We start from the raw sequence: 6,000 nt of genomic DNA on the forward strand, positions 1-6,000 counted from the left end.
AAACATCAATGAGAGAGCAAAACATCGATTGGCTGCCTCCTGCATGGCCCCCACTGGGGATCATGCCCGCAACCTGAGAATTGTGCCTGAAACCCTGGCATGTGCCCTGACCGGGAATCAAACTGGCAACTTTTTGGAGCTCGGGACAATGCCCAGCTGAACCACACCAGCCAGGCCAATGTGGATTATATATTTTTTTGTACTGAAAATAAAAAGAAAATCAGGTTCATACATATACACCGCCCCCCCAAATGCTACCTTACCAAGAGATACATTTGTGCTTTTTTAATTTTATCCACATTTCTAGCCCATTACTTTTTTACAGAGAGTGCTGATGGGCATAGCAGCAAGATGAAAGTGTGCATAAATCCAGCCCCTGTGGGGAGGGGGAGGGGACGACTGCTGAGTCTCTTCCCAGTGGCTAGAGATGTCTCGTGTAAGCAAGGTCCTGTGTAGGGCACTGGGCAAAGAGATGGCATTAGTTATATATTTGTCACATCACAAAATACAGTAGTCCTCCCTTATCTATGGGGTCACATTCCAGGACCCCCAGTGGGTGCCTGAAACCAAGAATAGTACCAAACCCTATATATGTATTTTTCCTGTACATACATACCTGGGATAAAGTTTAATTGATAAGTTAGGCACAGTAAGAGGTTAATAAGAATAATCATGAAATAGAACAATTATAAAAAGTTACATTTATGTGGTCTCTCTCTAAATATCTTTTGTACTGTGCTCACCTTTTCATTTAAGGGAAGCACTTTACAGCTTCTCTTTGGCGTACTCGAATTGCTGGTACCACCGCTCCTGAGCTCTGGGGCCATTAAGTAAAATAAGAGTGACCTGAACACAAGCGCTGCGACGTGACAGGTGACCGCCCATCTGGTCGCCTGGATGGCTCCTAACTGTCTAACAGGCGGGGACGTCTACAGACATGGCTCAGGTCTTGGACGGGACAGAGCGGGATGGTGCAAGATTTTATCAGGCTACTCAGAACAGTGCACACTTTAAAACCTATGAATTGCTTACTTCTGGAATTTTCCATTTAATATTTCCGGACTGTGCTGACCACAGGTAACTGACACTATAGAAAGTGAAACCGTGGATAAGAATGGACTACTGTACCCCAAAGCTTGGAGGCTGAAAACAAACATTCTTTCACATTTCTTTGGATCAGGAATCCGGGCTTATCGTAAGCGGGAGCCTCTCAAGCTCTCTCACAGGCTGCAGCGGGTCGGCAGGGGCTGCGGTCCCATCTGAGGTTCGGCTGAGGGAGGGCCCTCTTCTAAGCTCCCCCGCCAGGTTGTCAGCAGCCTTCAGCTCCTCACTGGCTGCTGGTCGAGGGCCTCAGTTCTCCACGGGATGTTGACCAGAGACCTCTCTCATTTTCCTACTGTTATCAGCTGAATGTGTGTGTCCCCCAAAAATGCATATGTGGAAGCCCTAACCCCCAGTGTGGCTGTATTTGGAGATGGGGTCTCTAAGGAAATAAGAATAAATGAAGTCATAAGGGTGGGACCCTGGTCCAAAAGGATTAGTGCCCCTATGAGAAGAGTCACCAGCTCCCTCGCCTGCCTATGTTTCTCCCCAAATCCCTTCAGATGGGGAGGAGGAGAGGGAAGGGGACCTGCTTCCTCCTCGGGCATCTAGGAGGGCCCCACCCGAATGGGCTTCACCCTTTCCTGCAGGCTCTCTCCCCAGCAAGCTAAAATCAAACCTGAATAAAACTACAAGTTTATTATGAAAAAATAATTTTTTACTCTAATTTTTTAACAGTAAAAACAAAAAAGACACCAACCCTGCTGGCACCTCGATCATAGAAATCCCAGCCTCCACAACTGTGAGAAAGTAAATGTCCATTGTGTAAGCCACTCAGCCTATGGCACCTTGCTGTAGCAGCCCTAGCAAACTGATGCACCTGCCACATGAAGCTCTCCAGAGGCAGCTGGCGACAGGACAAGCACAGGAGAGGAGCGGGGAGAGTACCACCAGCAGGTCAGAGTCCATCCTTATGTAACCTCACCTCAGGCGTGACATCCATCACTTTTGCCACATTCAATTCTTTGAAGTAAGTCGTGAAGTCAGCTCACACTCAGAGGGTGGGAATCCCCCAAAGTGAGCCTATCAGGGGCCTCTCAGAGGCTGCCCAGTCTGGAACGGAGGGAGCAAGCCTGCCAATGGGGACATGTAGCCAGATGGTCAAGTCACAGCTGACGATCTCTAAGCACCAGCTCCCATTCAGGTTCCAGTCTACCCCAATCTGTTCGCTTTCTGCCCACCTAAATGTGAGGACTGAGATTTGTTCCGGGGTCATTTGGGGTGAAGGCACAGGAAGAGGAGGGGGGCTGAGGGTGACAGCCAGCTTTCTGGCTTGGGTGACTGTCTCCTGACAACATATAGCTTACGAGGAGCTACCACCACCCCTCCACCAAGGGGCATTCTCCTAATGACCTCACCTTTGCTTTAATGTGTTTCCCAAAGCATGGCAGGTTATGATGCCAGTGGTACAAGGGAGGTTGTAAGTAAAACTTTAAGTTTAGCCTCTTGATAGGTATGTAGCAGGATGATATTTTCAGGGATCAACTCAAGTGGTCCCCTCCTCCATCCCAGCTCCCTACATTCTTTTATTTGTACCCTGAGGGCCTTGCCCTCCTCTTCCCAGGCCTGTATAGGTAGACCTCAGGTGCCAACTATAGAACCAGCCATTGGGACTGCAAAGATAAGGCTCCAACATAGCCACTGGCCAGAGAGGGACGGTGGGATTCTGGTGTGAACTTGCAGACTGAGATTCTCTGCTTTCAGAGAAATAGCTCTGTGGGTTGGGGCGATAGGAGATGTGGAGGAGACCCTGAAAATGCCAGCAGAAGAAGCAGCCACTCCCTGTCCCCCACCTTCATCTGCTGTGAGTGCTGTTCCTCTGGGCCCTGAGTCAGCCCCGAGCCCAGTCTTGTCCATGCCTTATAGCTCTAAGGGCCCTCTGACAACCCAGACGCGGGCCTTCCACAGCCTAGGCCAGGGAGGAAGGCTTCACCTCAGGGAGGACTGAGGCCATCATAAGACCCACAAAACCTGTTTGAAGCCACCCTTTGCTATAGACTGAATGTCTATGCTTCCCCCCCACCTCCCCCCTCTTTTATGTTGAAACCTAATCCCCAATATAATGGTATTAGGAGGTGGGACTTTTGGGAGGTGATCAGGTCATTAGGGTGGAGCCCCCCTGAATGGGATTAGCGCCCTTATAAAAGAGGCCCCAGAGAGAGAGCTCCCCCTTCCACCTGTGAGGACATAGCACGAAGACTGCTGTCCATGAGCCAAGAAGTGGGCTCTCACCAGACACCAAATCTCCTGACACCTTGATCTGGGAAGACGTGTCCTCAGTGAAAACCCAGTTCCTTGCCTTCTACTCTTTGGAGTTCAAGACAGTTTCAATCATTCCTGAGAAACAGAAGACAAACTAATTTCCAAACCTTCTTGAAGCTGCAATGGGCTGAATAGTGCCCCCTCCACCCCCAAATTATAGGTTTACATCTTAACTCCCAGAATCTACGATGGGACCTTGTTTGGGAAAAGGGTTCTTGCAGGTGTAATTAAGTTAAGAGTCTTGACATAAAGTCATCCTAGGTTTAGGGTGGGCCCTAAATCCAAAGGCAGTTATCCTTATACGAGAAAGGAGGGGGAGATTTGAGACACGGAGAAGATGGCAATGTGACGACAGAGGCATAACAGAGTGATGTGGCCACAAGCCAAGGAATGCCTGGAGCCGCCGAAGCTGGAAGAGGCAGGAGGCATCATGCCCCAGAGCCCTCAGTGGGAGCGTGGCCCTGCCAGCACCTTGATTTTGGATCTCTGCCCTCCAGACTGAGAGAATAAATTTCTATTGTTTTAAGCCACCCAGCCTGTGGTAATTTGGTACGGTAGCCTCAGGAAACTAATATAGAACCCAAAGGACACACTCTCCACAATGTAAACCGGTGTCTGGAGAAACTACTAATTGAGAAGTTGCAGGAGACAGGAAGTAGAGGAGGCAGCCTTGAAGGCCAGCTTTCAACAGCTGGGTCCTACCCCACCCCAAACCCTGCTCCTCGGCTTCATAAAATGCCCCATCTCCCCAAGTCTACACTTGGTGCTGGCTGGGAGGATACCATAAGCAGATGTGTGAGGTCTTCCAAGATTTGTATTTCCCAGCATGTGAGTATGACCGAAGATCTTTCTGCTGTGAACATCCTTGTGGATTTGGGGATTTGCTTTTCAGGCTGGATGTCAGCCATGAATGTCCAGCCTCTGCGAGAGGTCACTGTGTAAAACCCAACCCTCTCTCAGGGCCCACAGGCCTCGAGGTCTGGCCTCTGCCTGCTTTCCAGCCCATCACGTCTACTATACTGAATTCCCTCCTGCTCCCAGAATGCACCACACTCTTGGCCTCAGGCCCATTGATTCACCCCCACCCCAAAACCACGCTCACCCAGCCCATCCCCTTTGGCCCTTCTTCCAGAAAGCCTCTCCCTCTGCTATACTACCCTTCTAAGACCCGGTGCCATAATTGTTTCCGAGTGTCTCTCTCACCAGGTAGTGAGCTCCAGGGTGGAAGGAAAGGCATCATGTTCCTTCTCCAGCCTGACACACCCAGTCATTCCAGAAATATTTATCCAGCCCTTTCCACCTGCTGGATATAGATTAGGTGCCAGAGAGGCAGTCGGGAGCAAGAGATCTCACTTCCCTGCCCTCAGGGAGCCCACATACAGGCAATAAACATAAATGAATACGTGCCATATGGCGGGCCATGCGAAGAACAGTGATCCAAACACTGGGAGTCAGGCAAAAAGCTGACTGCACGCCAGAGCACCCGCGGGAGGGTCCCTGTGTGCACGACTGAGCGAGTACAAGCATTTTACAGTAATGTAAAGCTCAAACGGCCCATGGCGTCTGTTCTGTCCAACAGGAAGAGAATCCCAAGGGGTACAGTATTTTTGCCCTGTGGGACATTAACGAAATGTGTGTGTAAGCTGATGGTTTCATCTCCTAGTAGTCCCACTTACTATAAAAATCCCTGCGTTTTGTATTTTCTTTTAAACTGGCTCTGTCATCCCGCATAGTCCCTCATTCATGAATTAAATAAGCGTTTGACAAGTGCTTCCGATCAATTTTAAGAGAATTATGTTTTAATGGTTTGGGAAGTATAACCTCGATGGGGTTTGTAAGTGCTACGAGGAAAAAGAATGCTGTCCGGGGGCTAGGCGAGCATTAATGAGGGAGGTGATGAGGGGGTGATGGGGGACAGGTCCCAGGCATTGAGGAGGAGCCAGCCGTGCCCAGTGAATGGATGGACGAGTGAATGAATTCACTGAATGGAGCTTACCCTGTCCCCTCGGCTTCTGTCTCCCAGCCAGCCTGGAGGTCATTTCCTCTGCCCCAGGTTCCCAGGCTGGAGGCGGTGGAGCGCCTCACCTCCGGCTGGCCCACTGGAGGACTCTCACCACGAGGTGGCGCGCCGTCCCCACGGATCCACGGCAGAAATTCAGTGAGGAGCTGTGGGCACAGTTACCAGTCCCCGTAGCCGCCGACAGCTGCTCCAAAGTGTGGGTCCCAGTGACTCTTGGGAGACCCTCGCTAACCTGCAGTGCTACACTAGTACTGAGAGCAAGCAGCCAGCACCCAGCTAGCCCCATGCCTTAATTCAGATCAAACCCACATTTGTTAAGTACCTACCATTTATTTTGAGGTGGGTAAACTGAGGCTCAAGATGGGTAGGTAGGCTGCCTGAGGTCCCAGGACTCAGAAGTAACAAGGGTGGGGTCTACACCCAGGTCCGTCTGACTCTATAGCCGTTGTTCATTCCATTACTCCCAGCCCAGGGTAGGGACTGCTTGTCTAAAGGCGAGAGGAGCCGTGTGGGCTGGAGACTATGCTGTGCCATGGTCCTGGGGTAGATCAACGGATTTGATGTGCCAGCTCTAAGCAGTGGTTCTGCGTTAGGCTTTAGGGAGCAACTTGGACATT

The sequence above is a fragment of the Miniopterus schreibersii genome, assembly GCF_964146895.1.
Source record: "Miniopterus schreibersii genome assembly, chromosome: 3".
Lineage (NCBI taxonomy): Eukaryota > Metazoa > Chordata > Mammalia > Chiroptera > Miniopteridae > Miniopterus > Miniopterus schreibersii.